Here is a 16,106-nt window from a genome sequence, read left to right on the forward strand (position 1 = left end):
GTCATCCAAGGACATCTTTGCCTATTCCTTTAATCTCCAATAAATGACACTTTCCAGGGAACAGATGAATCTCAGCACTTTGTGAGAGTGCTCCAGCTATATCAAGAAGTTAGAGACCTGAAAAAGCTAAATAATTACTATTCTGGACAACACAGAAGATTAGGTGGTGTCACTTCCATAAATATCAAGGATTTTTTTTTCCCCGAGTGCAGTGTTTAAGCAGGAGGCCATTACATGCATATCACTGGCTCCTAAGCCAAACCACCAGTGTTTCCCTGTCTTACAGCACTACTATTAAAAGGGAATTATCCTGCTTAGCAAAGAAGACTGTGTGTATTTAACTTGAAAACAAGATTTGACAAGGTGGCCATCTGTTTTTCCTTTCCCACTTAATTACAAAAGAAATGGTACTTGAAGCCAAGCAAAATACCCAGGGAGGAACTGAGACTATTACGTCTTCTTTTTCACTGCACAGGGCAAACCTAATGCTTGCTCACTGAGCCACACTGGCAAAGGCAGCAGAATAGTGCCCCCACAGCTGATCTCTGACTATGGCCACTTGGCTAGAAGTTAGTTAAGCTGGAAACAGTGTCATTACTCAAGGCTCTAAAGCACCATCAACTGGCACCTAATCCTACTAGCTTGTGTGAAATCATTGCCATCCCAAGTCAAAGTCTCTAACAGAATGTGCTGGTATATATTCGCTTTAGAATAAGATAGACTTCTGTTTCAAAAAGAAGAAACAACCCTTGCCATTGAAAGAACACTTTGGAAGTCCAGAGTTCTAGATAAAGCTCCTAATCACTAGATACTGCATACAGTTACCTGTAGGGTTCTAAACAAGTCCCATAATCTGAAGTTTTGGTTTCCTCATCTGTAAAATGGTGGTAGTAAGATCAACTCTTCTGACTTAAGATACTTGGAGAGGCTTCATAAGAAAAGTGGAAGCTGGTGGATAAAATGTAAAGTACTATATAAATGTCAAGTATAAATAACAGCACCAAGGGGCTGGGAGTGGAGCACCTGGTTGAGTGCACACATTACCATATGCAAGGGCCCAAGTTCAAGCCACCAGTCCACACCTCAAGGGGAAATTTCAAGAGCCATAGCTACAGACATCTTTATTTTTTCCTTTCTCTTATCTGAAGAGAAAACTTATAAATCAGAGAAACTGAGAGAGGGAGGGAGGCACAGAGGAGAAAAAGAAACACCTGCAGCCCTGTTTAACCTCTCATGAAATTCCCCTCCTCCTCCTCCTCCCACCCAAGCTTTGCAGGTGGGGACCAGGGGCTTGACCCAGGCCCTAGCACATAGTAATGTGCGTCACCATCTGGCCCCTGTAGATATCTTTCTTTTCCTCTCCCTCCATATCTTCCCCCTCCCTCTCAATTTCTCTATCCTGTCAAAGAGAAAGAAAAAAAGGGGGCTGGGTGGTGAAGTACCTGGTTGTGTGCACGTTACAATGCACAATGACCCAGGTTTGAGACCCCAGTCCCCACCTGCAGGGGGAAGGCTTCACAAGCGGGGAAGCAGTGTTGCAGGTGTTTCTCTGTCTTTCTCCTTCTCTATCACTCCTTTCCCTCTCAATTTCTGGCTGTCTCTATCAAATAAATAAAGATAATACCAACAAAAAAAATTTTAACAAAAGAGGGGGGCTGGATGGTAGCACATCTGGTTGAGTGCACATGTTACTAAGCTTAAGGACCTGGGTTCAAGCCTCCACTCCCCATCTGCACTGGGGAAGCTTCACAAGTGGTGAAGCAAAGCTGCAGGTGTTGCTCTTTGCCCTCTCAACTTCTCTCTGATCTACCAAATAAAATTTTTTAAAAATAAGTAAAAATAAAATTAATGGCTACCAGGAGCTGTGGATTTATCATGCAGACACCAAACCCCACCAAAAAGAAAAGAAAAGAAAAGAAAAGAAAAGAAAAGAAAAGAAAAGGGATAAACAGAAAAACAAGTAAATAACACCAGCAAACATATAGCACAGTGGGTTCAAGAAGAATTCCATCAGGGACTGGATTACTCAAGTCCGAGGAATGTTTTCTAGCTACCCCATTTGTTTAAGCAGAGATTTTTCTGACCCACATCTAAAGATCATGAATATAGTTAGATTATCTCAAAAGTAGTTACTACCTTAGAATATTTGCAGTTGTTTAGATAGGACTTTCCCAGGAGCTGTGTCCCTGGACTCTAGTGTTTGCATGTTTGTTTGTTTTGAATTTTTGTGATTAATAGTAGTTTACAAGATTGTAAGGTTACAGTATATAGTTCTACACCACACCCAACACCAAAGTCCTGTATCCCCACCTTCCCACCTCCCAAAGATAGCCATCATAATTCTCACAAGTTTCCTCAGAACATAGTGAGCACTATTCTCACATCACACTCTCTCCAGAGTGACAGCAACCACATGTGCTGATCTGAATTGAGATTAACTGATCAATAGTAAATCAGATTTCAAATGTAACAGTTCAGTCATACGAACCACATTTTGAGTGTACAATAGCTTCAGATGGTCAGTAGCTAATACAGTGGACCCTACAAATGGAAAGTATTTCCATCATAGAAAGTTCTTTTAATTTTTAATATTTTATTGTATATAAATCTCTGACTTGAAGCAACACATGCAAAAACATTACCAAATATACACTGGTTTACAGTATAGTCTTTAACACATAGACACAACCTTTCATCTTCCCTTGATTGGCATCTAGGAGACACAGCAGGATCCCAATGTACCTTCATGCTGTCCTTTTCCCTCCTTCCCCAGAGTCCTTTGCTTTGGTGCAATACACTACACTCAGTCCAGGTTTCACTATGGAACAACATGATGGATGCACAAATGTATAAAACTTTCCTGGGATGAACATGGGGAAAGTTAAGTTAGCATATGCTTTTAAGGTAAAGCTTTAGCCTAATGTTCCCTTTTCCTTGGAAAAATGACTTAATTTCTCTAAACTTCAGTTCTCTCCATCTGTAAAATGGACACACTAATGGTGCTATTTCATAAGGTAATTATTCCAAGAAAATGACTGAATGCAGATAAGAATACATCATGTAATCCACAATCTAGAAAGGTTATTTATTACTATGTTTCATCAAGCCTCAGATGCAGAACTTTTCACATGTTAACATATCTCAAAGCCATAATTTGTAATTGGTGCCAAAAGGAACTTGGCAGAGGAGTGAGTTGTGACATAGATGTCAATGCCTGCACATGTACAAATTATCGTGTGTGGAGAAGGTTACAGATTCATCTTGGTCTCACCTAAGCTGAGATATAAGCCTTGTGAGCATGGCATGCAGTTGAACCTAACTTTAGATTTGGATCCCAATTTCAATTTTAAATGTCTTTTAAAAGATGCGTTTAAATTTAGCAGAGAAGCAAATAATGGTTGTTTTACACAACGTTGTCACATTCTACACAATACAATTAAGGAAACAGAAATTGCCAGATCTCTTAGAAAAGAAATGGAATTCTCAAAGCCCATGATTTGTCTATTCTTGAATCTCAAAGAGCTATCATCTCTGTTGCCATCAGCAATTCCCAGTCGATTTCTAAGAACTTTTTAATGCCCACTGATAAGTAATTCAATTAAGGGGGGGCATGCCCTGGTGATTTTAACCATAAAAGAACTGTCCACCAAGCTGGAAATTTTGTGATATCTACTTAAAGCAATCTTTTGTAGCTAAATTGGGTTTTAAAAAGACTAGATACTAAATGGATGATGAGGTGTAAGAGGACACAAAGACCCTATATACTGTGCCCAAAATACACCAGGAGGACATATGAACATTGAACCAAAAAAAGTTAGGCCCAAGGAAACTGAGAAATAATATGTTTATAAAAAATATTATGTCATTTTATAAAGTCTTTTTTCTGAAAAGCTCTTATAAAAGTCATTATGTGGGAGTCAGGCGGTAGCACAGTGGGTTAAGCGCACGTGGCACAAAGTGCAAGGACCAGCATAAGGATCCTGGTTCGAGCCCTCGGCTCCCCAACTGCAGGGGAGTCACTTCACAGGCGGTGAAGCAGATCTGCAGGTGTCTGTCTTTCTCTCCCCTCTCTGTCTGCCCCTCCTCTCTCCATTTCTCTCTGTCCTATCCAATAATGATGACATCAATAATAACTACAACAATAAAAAAACAACAAGGACAACAAAATGGAATAAATAAATAAATAAATATTAAAAAAATTTTAAGTCATTATGTACCTAACAACTTATGATATCTGATATCAAGGAAATGTGGAATTATCATGAAGAAGATACACACGAAAGAAGAAATTCCTAAGTCTCCCAATAGTAGCTCTAGAAGACAGAAGTTTTTCTTGGTGTTTTATTTGGGTGTTTTAGTTTAATTGTTAGGAATGTCCGACACCAAATCTGATAACTGAGTTGAAAACATACACAATTATTTTAAGAGCCACTGTAGGGGGAGAAGGCTGCTGCCAATTAAATTGCAACAATACTTTCTTATCATTTAGAATTTTTATTTTATACTTATCAGAAGAATTTGTCAATATTCTGAGATGTCTATCATCTACCACTCCAGTTATTTAAAAAAGGTGGGGAATATTAGCAAAAATGTCAGCAATGAAAATGCTCAAATAGGTTTTCACATAATGAATAACATTAGACCTATCTATATTTCTGTGAACCCTAGAGAACATATATTAACAAGGACTGAAGAGTATTGAATATACACAGAGAGATGAAATGGTTGAAGTAACTGAAAATATTCCAAAATATGAGGGAGATCTCATTCCTCATAAAGAAGGTAGGGATCTGTCCACAAGAAAATGGTCTTGAGACTATAGTAGGTAAAAACTCAAACTTTCAAGAATCTTGCATCCATTGTAACCTATATCCTCATCTTACTGAACCAATTCATAAAAATAGATGCTAAAATAAAAATGTAAAAGACAAAAAAAAAAAGAAGAAGAAAGAAAAAGAGAGAGAGAAAGTAAACTCAAACTTAACTGGAAGTCTGCCAGACTGAGAACACCACATCACCCCTCACACCAGCCATCCCACATTCTGGCACGTTAGTTTTCTCACATAGTGCATTTGCAAAATAATATTTACTACCCATCCCTACCCCAAATTAAAAGATGCTTCTCTTCAGTGGAAAGAATTCAGGGGGGAAATACATATATAAAAAAGAAAGTAAGTGTCTCTTGAAACACATAAACTTGTAATAAGTAAATAAAGGGAAAGAAAGAAGTGATAAAATGGCTTCTAGTACTTTGTTCAGAGGTGGGAAACAAAAGGCTCTCAGAGGCAGGCTGGGAGTATGGATCAACCTGCCAATGCCTATGTTCAGTGGGGAAGCAATTACAGAAGCCAGATCTTCCACCTTCTGCATCCCACAATGATCCTGGGTCCATACTCCCAGAGGGTTAAAGAATAGGAAAGCTATCAGGGGAGGGGATGGGATATGGAGATCTGATGGTGGGAACTGTGTGGAGTTGCACCCCTCTTATCCTATGGTTTTTTCAGTGTTTTCTTTTTATAAATAAAATAAAAAATTTTTTTTTAAAAAGGCTCTCAGAACTCTGGTGCAATGTGCATTGAGGAACTATACCCCTATAATCTAATAATTTTGTAAACCATTATTCAATCTCTTGTGAAAAAATAGGAAAGAAAATATTTAAGTATTTTCAGAATCCCACCAATATGGTAGCAATTAAATATAGTTCCTTCCATTCTATTTCCTGGGCCTTTATTAAGCTAATGCTAACTATGCAATTTTGTTTGTATTGTTTTATGTGTTTTCCCACACTATTTTATTGAAAGATGTTATAGAAACACACACACATATATAAACTTGAAAGAGTATTCTGCTATTGACTGTGGACTTTTCTTCCAAGGAGCTGACACCTTGTTGACAAATGGTAAAACTGGTGCTACCTTGATTCCTTTCAGACAATATAAGAGCTTATATTCCTTCTTCAAATGTCTTTATTTGGTTTGTGGTCTGAAACATCAAGGAATAATGTGATCCTGTCATAAATGAATCATATTTACTCTGTTCTGTTCCTATGTTTTGATGCACAGTGGCTTTTCTTATCCATGCACTGCACAGTGTTGTCTTCTTGGGGGAAAAAATGAAATGATAATTAAACTCCACACAAAATAGAAACAATGAACATAATTCAGTTGAATTGATAAGTGATGTAAGTAATCAAGACAAGTTTGCACATACTGAGGGAATGACAATAGTACCTTAACTGTCACATAGGAAAGTATAGCATGCCTTTAGTAATAAGATGCACCCTGATTTCAATGTGCGAAAATATCATTTAACAAAATCAGTGATAATTAGAGGTTGAGTGATGGTGCACCTGGTAGAGCATACATGCAACAATGTGCAAGGATTTGGATTCAAACCCCCTCACCATAACCATTCCCTTCACGCAGGGGGGAAGCTTCACAAACAGTGAAACAGTACAGAAAGTTAGCTCTTTTTCTCTCTCCTTTTCTATCTCCCACTTCCCTCTCAGTTTCTCTCTGTCTCTACCCTCCCCCCAGAAAAGATTAATAAACTAATCATTTTAACGGATGATTATCAATGTATATAGAAATAATAAGGGTGTAGTGAACTAGTATCATAGGGATCCAATCAGCAAAACTCAGAATTCAGGAAATTCTACAGGTCAAACAAGTTGGCTTCTTCAAATAAATTACACAGCAGTGGGATAAAAGGAGAGTAGAGAAAGCAGACTAGTGGTCTGGGAGGTGGCACAGTGGATAAAGCACTCGATTCTCAACCATAAGGTCCTGAGTTTGATCCCTGGCAGCACATATACCAGAGTGAAGTCTGGTTCTTTCTCTCTTCCTATCTTTCTCATGAATAAATAAATAAATTCTTAAAAAAAAAGAGAGCGAGAAAGCAGACTAAAGAGAGATACATAACACATTCAAAAATATGTCAGTTTGTAAGAAAATTAGAAATTTGAACACTAGATATTTAAAAGTATTAACATTGTTGTTAAATTTTAAGAATGTCACTGTGGTTATATTTTCTGCAAGTGACCTTATCTTTCAGGGAGATGTTATTAAATGTTTACAGAAGAGATTATTGGATATTGGGATTTGCTTCAAAATAATCTGGTTGGTTAGAAATGAATGGGGATGTACATGTGTTTTAGGCAGACTTCTAAAATAGTCCCCCAATATCCTCCAACTTCTGGTAGTTACACCCTATATAATTCCCTCCCCTGGAGTTTTAACTGAGTCTAATGACTTTTTCTTCTACAGTATAGCATTCAGCAAGGCTGATGCAATAGCTTGTTTATGACTGGGTTGCAAAAGATGCTGACTTCCCCTTTTCCCTCTCTCCCTTGTATCTCAATGGAGTCATCGACCATGTTGTCAGACCCACTACAGAGAGGCCCATGAGGAAAGAAACAGAAGGAGATTCCAATCAACAACCATTTGGGTGAACTAGGAGGCAATGTCTACCCAGATGAGACTGGAGATGACTGCAGCCTGGTGAGAGACCCAGAGCCAGAGGACACTGATACACTCTACCCGGAAACCTAGTCCACAGCAACTGAGACATTTAACTGGATGGGTTAAACATGGAAGAAATTATTTTTACCCCAATCACTTTACAAGTACAGTATGTATTACTGCATCTAATATACTTACACATAGTACATTAGTGTACATAACACACCAGTATTATATAATACAAACCATGGTCAGGTGATTAAAGTGTTCAATAATTTGTTTACTACTCCTTCTACTTTGTATGTGTTTGAAACTGTCTATAACAATGAGTACCTATAAATAAATCAGTGAAATGTAGAAGTAATAATTCACAGCCTACCCTGTTCCCCATCGCTTAGTGGCATTGTAGTTATTTTCCACCTGCCTATGGTTTGATAGTATTTTCTGTTTTAATGTGTTTCCCACTCTGATTCATCTACTAGGCTCCATAAGATAGTAAATATTTACTGAGTGTCAGCTAAGTACTAGTGAAGAAATCATGTAATACACTACTTTAAAAAGAAAACCGGAGAAAAAACTCTTTTACTTCATTTTTATAATCAGTTTGGAAAATGGCAAGTGAAGATAAACTGAAGATACAACTTAAAGAATGTGTAAACAAAGAAAGGAGGAAGAGGAGTCTAGCATCACAATGAAAAACATAGTCGAAGGCAAATTTGTTAGTTTTTTCCAAGTTTGTGGGTTAATTGGTATCTCTGCTTTTTGTTTCTTCTCCTCCCCCTTTTTTGGTTTCTTGTATTCAATCCCTTTAACAGACTTATAACTGTTCTCTAGCTTTTAAACTGACACAAGCAGGGCAAAAGAGAAAAAAATGTGATACAGTTGTCACATATTTTCCCTTGTCAACACATGCAGAAAATGTTAAAAGATGACAGAAATAGCAAAAATTAAACATTGTGTTAGTTATCACAAATTAAATATTTAGAGGGGATTTGAATTCCTACTGAGGATGTAGTGTACTTACACATAGTTCTAAGTTTATAAGGTCACATCTCAATAAAATTTAACATGTATTTTAAAAGAGATATAAAATGTTTTTTTTATCAAACCCACATGTAATTTTCTTATCTTCTTTTGACAAGGATAATTTTAAATTAGCTATTTGCCACTTTGTTCTCATAAAATGATTGTAGGGTGTGACTCACTGAGGCCTAAATTATGTGAAAGTGCTAGAAAGATACATACTGAGCATCAGCTCTTGAGGACCTTGATATTTCATCCTTGAAAAACTGGTTTCCATCTACTATGATCCCATCCACATAGGGATAAATTTCATATAAGTAGGTCAACCTGTAAGTTTTGAGTGGGAATGCTTGAATCTTAGCAGAAGTTCTGTTACTTACCAATGGTACAAACATGTACACATACACTAAATTCTCCAAGTTCAGAGTGATCATATGATAAGAGAGTATGGTAATATAGTTCATTTTTACTTTTGTTTTAAGGATCAGATGAAATCACTTACATAAGTGAGCTAACATATATAATTGTAGTTTCTTTTATCTTTTTTTTTTATCAGAGCATTGCTCAGCTCTGGTTTCTAGTGGTGCTGAGGATTGAAACTGGAACCTTAGAGTCTTGAGCATGGAAGTGTTTTTGTATAACTATTATACTATCTCACCAGTCCTATATAATTATATATATGATACATAGCTAGCACCATAATTACCCCTCAATGGATGAGCAAGGATATGGCTATTATTAACAAAATCCATACAAACCTACACTACTGGGATGCATAAATGTAATAATTATAGTATTGAATGCAGTAGACTTGCCACTCCTCTTCAGTTGATATGTTGATATTAAAATTGGAGAAGTAAGGTTGGAAGATCAACTTTGCCGATGATTCTTCTTTATGATGTTGCAATGGTATGTACTCCTAAGATCCTATCATCCCCCTGACTATTACTTATGTCAATACCAATTACCTACTGATAATATTGATATCAATTATCAAGGTTCATTGCCTGTTATCTTTCCCAACATCAGTGATTCTCTATTGGAAGTAATCTTTCCCACTAAATGTTTCAGGTGACATTTGGAAATTTGGGACAAAGGTTTTGTTGTTGTTGTTGTTGCTGTTATTTGTCATGACTGGGAAGGCACTACTGGAATCTAGTGGACAGATACCCGGAGTGCTGTTAGACACCCCACAACAGACAAAACAGCCCCCTACAAAAGAAAAAAAATTACTCCATCCAGAATGTCAATAATGCTGAGGTTGAGAAATTCTGCCCTAGCAAAATCCAAGAACACAATTCTCCTTTTAGTTGACCTTTAAAGGTTCAGAGCAAGCATTTAACAACAGCTAAAACTGCTTTTAAGCTCTCTTACTTTTAGCCAATGGAAATACTCATTATTCTTTAATAACCCTAGCCAAGACGTCAGTGGCCTCCTTCCTGACGCTTTTAGCTAACGCAGATATTACACATATATAAATATATATAAGGAAGACTTCACTTATCTGTGTGTCATTGTTGTTCAGAGGCCATGCACTATCTCTGTATTATTCCAAATTTTCTATACAGGCAGTAGGAACAAACATCTTTTTTTAATTTGAAAGACAAATGCTAACAAGCAAAAAAAAAAATCTATTTGTTCTTCACTACTGTAACTTGGGAAAACAGGCACATATTATTGTATTTACTATTAATATGTGATGCACATGTAAATATGATGTATTTTATACATCCTTATCCTAAGAATTTGTGGCTCACCACTGCATGTTAATAGTTGGAGAAGGTAGCAATTGAGTACCTCTAAGATTTCTACAGTAGCTCTAATCTTGCAACCAACCCACCCACCCACTCTAATCAAAACACCACTAACAAGTCTCTGTGGGTATTTCTCTTATGAAAAACCAACAACAGACCCCCACTACCATCAGCTACCACAGCATTTCACACTACCTATTATTATTTGAAGAGCTTGAAACCAGAAGCCCTATTTTTCCACAGAATATTCCACTGAAAATATTTGAATGGGCTGTCAAAAAGCCTCTCAGAAATGTGCCCCATCCAACAGCAACAAACCCTGTGCAAACAAATCAAGTGGTGCAGAAATCCTTTGCACAAGATGATAGGGGAGGCCTCCATGCTGACACTGTAGGCGAGCCAAGTTTTCATGTACTTGGATGGCTGACCTCCAACTTCTGACATATTCATTATATTCCAGCATGTCGGCTGCAGATTGCATTGATGTGATGACAGCTACAAGACAGCCAACGAGGAATATGGCCATTCTGGCAACAGGTGGCCTTTCACTTGTACTGGGAAAGTTAATCTAGTTTATCATCAAAGTATATTATGTTCAAGGAGTGTCATGTTTTGAGAGCTCCAGTGACAGATCAAATAGAGAAAGTATTCTTCTACACAATGTGACATTTGGGGGAGACCAACCCTTTCAAACTACTTTATTATTTATTCTTGATTCAGAGCTGTTAAGTTACCTCACTGTCTCAAGGTTTACATTACAGTTTCCAACTTATGATTTGTGTCTTCTGTCAAATGTTGACAGAGGTATCCATGGTCTCACCTTAAACAATCAAATACCTCTTCTGCCAAGAATTTTTAATATCCCTAATTTGTCAACAGAAAAATATATACAGTAGTTGGGCAGTAGCTCACTCAGTGGAGCACAAACATTACCATGCATAAAGTCCTGGGTTCAAGCCCCACCTCCTATCTGTAGGGAGGAAACTACATGAGTTGTGAAGTAGTACTATGTGTCTTCTTTCTCTCTGTCTCTATCTCCTCTTCCCTCCTTTCAATTTTCCTCTATCCTAGCTAATAAAAAATATGTATATGTATATAAAAAGGCCAACAAAAAAGCCATTCATATCCATTAAAACTGGCCATAATATTTCCAGAGATATTTTCAAACTGAAGATATTCAGAACTAGCTCTACCACCCCCATTCAAAATAGAACGATTCTTAAAGTTGTTCATGATACTATCACTGTTTTTTTTGTTCTGTTTTTTACCAGAGCACTGGTCAGCTCTGGCTTATGGTGGTACGGGGGATTGAACCAGGAACTTTGGAGCTTCAGGCATGAGAGTCTCTTTACAGATCCATTATGCTATCTACCCTCTGCCCACTATCATTGTTTTTTAATGTATTTCTACATTGGATAGAGACGGAAAAATTGAAAGAAAAGGGGGAGGGAGAGAGACCAGAGAGACACCTGCAGCACTACTTCACTATTTATAAAGCTTCCTCCTGAAGGAGGGGACTCAGGGCTTGAACCTAGGTCCTTGAGAGTTATAACGTGCACTAAACCAGGTGCCCCACTGCCCAACCCTCTCAAAATGTAACTTAAAAAAATAATCAGTGAGATGAAGTCATAGCTAAGGCTTATAATAGGAAAACATTGGTCCCAGGAGGGTAATAATTACTTTTTTGGATTTAACCTTGGATTTTGGCAGGAAATCCCTCTCTAGCCTCTCTCCTATCCCCACTGAATCCTGAGATCAATGATGCTAGATGGTAATATTTATTCAGTCATCCCATTACGTGGCTGCCTTCCAACTCGGATGATTATGTTTGGCTACACTTTGAACCTTGTTTGAAAGACTCTTAATACTCCTAAACATAGGGAGGCAATGAAAATCCTCATTTGCTTTGCATAAAACTATTTTGATTTACTTGAAAGTCTTCTAGCCCATTGGATTATTCTTTATAAAGTCATAATGTAAAAGGACTAGAGAAGAACAGTGTTTGCACTTTCTGCATTCCGTGTGAATTTGGTTTTGCCCAAGGACAAAATGTCCAAGACATTCAATCTCTAAAAACAAATTAGTCTCTCTAATCCACCACTATTTTTCTGCACTTGAAAGGATGGCAGTTGTCCCAATAACTGATATGTAGAAGGTCTCTTACTCATAACACTTCTCTCTTGTTCTTGGGCTCTACTAAAACTCAGAAAGGAGGCATTAGCTGACTCATCTCAGATGGTGATGAGTCTAAAGCATTCCATTGCCTTCCCTCCTAGCAAACTGGCAAGGACTGCCTTGGGTATTGGTCAAATGGAGCACCCTTGAGATCTCAGATTCAACAATCCTAGATCAAGCAGTTATTTTTGTTTCAGGACACGTCATACAATAGGAAATATTGACACAAGCATGGAAACAAGAATGACACAGTAATACTGTTCTGTACTTATTCTATCCAATTATTACTTAAATTATGGATTAAGCATTTTAAGATGTACTAGACAAGGAGGACCTAGACGGGGTAGATTGTTATGTGGAAAACTGAGAAGTATTATACATGTACAAATTACTGTATTTTACTGTTGACTGTAAGCCATTAGTCCCCCCAATAAGGGAAAAAAAGTGACATTTAAAAAAATATGCTAAACATTTTGTTCTCAGTATTTTTCCTATGTGTTGAGGTAGTTAATCCTCATAAAAGTCCCATGAGGTAGATACCGTCATTATATCCTTTTTATAGACTAAAAAAAAAAAAAGCAACAGACACAAGAGATTAACTTCCCAGGGTTTCAGAAATAGTGATATGCCAGGTTTAAACTAGTTGGCTTCACTCCAGAATCTTAACCACCATGTTACTCTATAGTCATCAATATTATAAGAACAATTATAATATTTACAATTTAACAGGCCACACTTACCACTCAGTGTGTGAAATGGAATCATCCTTACTACACCCCAATGAGAAAGGTGTAATTATCAACTCCATTTGCACATGGCAAATCTGAGAATTAGGGCAGTTTAGTTATTTGTCCAAAAACTTACAGGCCACAAATGTTAGAGCCAGGCTGGATATTGTGGAGGTAAGAAGAGGAAAAATAAATTGATTCTACTTCTTAAGTTCCGGAGAGTTTACAAAAGGATGTATATTCACAGATGCACAAACATCAAGGATGTTTCTAGAAGGGTAATACCTATTCTTCCTGAGAAATGGAAAGGAGATATGAAATTCTGGCTGTGTGGTCAATCTCAGAAAGTGTAAGTTTATTCTAGAAGAACTTGCAGATTTAAGTTGCTATTCTGTTAATAAGACCTTATATTTTAAAATAATAATAATAAAACTCAGTGCTAATTTGCTTACAAAAGGAAAAATTTAAAAGAGCCTTTAACAAAGGTAAAAATATATTGCATTTAAGAATCTTCATGTTGGATGGGAGTGATTGCTCACCTGGTGGAGCAAATAATTTGGCATGGATGGACACTCAAGGAGGGGAGCTCTATGAGTGATGGGGTAGTGCTGTGATGTCTCTCCTTTCATCTATCTGTCTCTCTTTCCCTTTGTCTCTTTCTATGTGAGCTTAAAAGGAAAAAGTAGTACATTGATAACAATGGAATCACTTAATGATGAGGAAAAAAAAGACTCCCAGGATTTATAATTCTTCTTAAAAATAATCATTATAAATGTAAACTACTGACTTCATAGATACAATAATATCATGAACAAAATCATACTAGCAAATGTCATTGTGTTATCAGTAGGAATACAATCTTCTGGGGGGGAGGACAAATTATGGAGGAAAATAATATTAAATTTTAAGGCCACACATATTCTGGAATGTTGTATAATCTTTGAAAATTATATTTGCATAGATTTTTATGGACATGGGACATTTATCTATGTTAAGGGCAGAAGGAGCATGAGGTCTATATGAGGAGTGTAATTCAGTTTTTTACGTCTATTTATTTTGTCATTATAGGCATATAAAATTCAAGTAGTACCTGCACCAAAATATTGGTGAAGGACTCTCCTAAATGGTAAGATTCAAGTTTTTTGCTTTGTGATCTTTATCTTTTTCAAACATTTTATGATGTGGCATATATTACTTTTGTAGTTAGGAAACAATTATATTAATAAGAAATATATGGACTAACAATCCCATGCTACATAAATCTTGATCTTGGAGATTTGTTGTAAACAATAAGTTTTAGCAGTTCAGGTCGCAGGAAAACAGGAGACACGTCCCCAAAATTGACTGGAGCTTAAGTGTATGTGTGTGTGTGCGCGTGTGCGTGTGTGTGAGTGTGTGATGGGGGCTATTTAACTGATAAAACATGTGGCATAAAGAACAATGGAAACCAGTGCCAGAAGACCTAGGACAACTAAAGTATGGTTCTAAGTGTGGAGGAGCACAGCCATTTCTTTTTTCTCTCTTTTTTTTTAAATTTTTATTTATAAAAAGGAAACAATAACAAAAACCATAGGATAAGAGGGGTACAACTCCACACAATTCCCACCACCAGAACTTCATATCCCATTCTCTCCCCTGATAGCTTTCTTATTATCACTCTGGGAGTATGGACCTAGGGTCATTATGGGGTGCAGAAGGTGGAAGGTTTAGCTTCTGTAATTGCTTCCCCACTGCACAGCCACTTCTAACCCATAAGCTACATGGAGACAAGTCAGCCTGGAAAAACAGAAGCAAAGGTGTTAACTTCATAAAGAGGGCCGGATAATACAGGACACTACATGGCTTCCCTTTGCAGATTTGTCCAGGATCATTTCTGAGGTGGTGACAATATTTTACGAAAGGCATTCAAGCTAGACTGGCTCATTTCTTCCCAACACAATCATTTGAGGATCACCTAAGAAGCTCCTGGGCTGCCTATCACTGTCACTGAACTTAAGGCAGCTCTAGAATCCCAAAGAATCACCCAGACTCAGGCCTGATTAGAACAAGTCTGGCAGGTCCAATGACCACAGCTGCATTCAAGATGCTAAAATGATGAGGAACGTGGGACAATTAAACAAAAGACAATCCTGATGTTTAGAGTTCCCAAGTAAAGAGCCATCCTCCAGTTACTTTTCTGAGTTACAGAGAACCCTAGAAAATTTCCTGGAAAGGGCCAACATTAGCATCATTCAGGGGAACTCCAAATTAAAAAACAGGCAACATGTAAGGACTATCCCATCAGAGTAACCAAAGTTCTTGTTTAGATAGAACTACAACGTCTCTGAAATACTGTTAGATGATCTCTTATTTATCCAAAATTCTTTCCTTTCCAATCAGTTATCTTTTTTCCTCTTTGTTTCACTTCTTTTTTCTTTTTATTGTTTTAATATTTATGTATTCCCTTTTGGTGCCCTTGTTGTAGTTATTATTGTTGTTATTGATACTATCGTTGTTGGATAGGACAGAGAGAAATGGAGAGAGGAGGGGAAGACAGAGAGGGGGAGAGAAAGATAGACTTCTGCAGACCTACTTCACTGCTTGTGAAGCGACTCCACTGCAGATGGGGAGCCGGGGTCTCGAACCAGAATCCTTCCGCCAGTCCTTGCGCTTTGCACCACTTGCACTTAAGCGCTACGCTACCACCCAACTCCCCTTCTTTTCTTTTTTAATAAGTGATTTACAGTGTTATAAAATCCACACCACTCCCACCACTAAAATTCTGTGCAGCCACCCACTCCATCAATAATAGCCACTATAGTTCTCCCAAAGCCTTAGCAACAAACTGGTCATATATATAGTTTTGTTTTGTTTTAATTTTCCTGCAACTTCATCACACTTGTGATAATTTTGTGAATTACGATGACTTCACACTATCAGTAGCTAATCCTTTGGTCCTATGTGTAAATACACAAATCAAAGAACCT

At 37.3% G+C, this 16,106-nt stretch overlaps 1 non-coding gene across 1 annotated transcript; it reads right to left on the bottom strand.

Moving 5' to 3' along the window:
• Nucleotides 1-9,963: 9,963 nt before the first annotated feature.
• Nucleotides 9,964-10,066, bottom strand: LOC132541087 (U6 spliceosomal RNA). Its single transcript, XR_009552265.1, has one exon. It is a non-coding gene; the product is annotated as a U6 spliceosomal RNA (small nuclear RNA).
• Between the last annotated feature and the right edge of the window lie 6,040 nt (nt 10,067-16,106).

The sequence above is a fragment of the Erinaceus europaeus genome, chromosome 10, assembly GCF_950295315.1.
Source record: "Erinaceus europaeus chromosome 10, mEriEur2.1, whole genome shotgun sequence".
NCBI lineage: Eukaryota > Metazoa > Chordata > Mammalia > Eulipotyphla > Erinaceidae > Erinaceus > Erinaceus europaeus.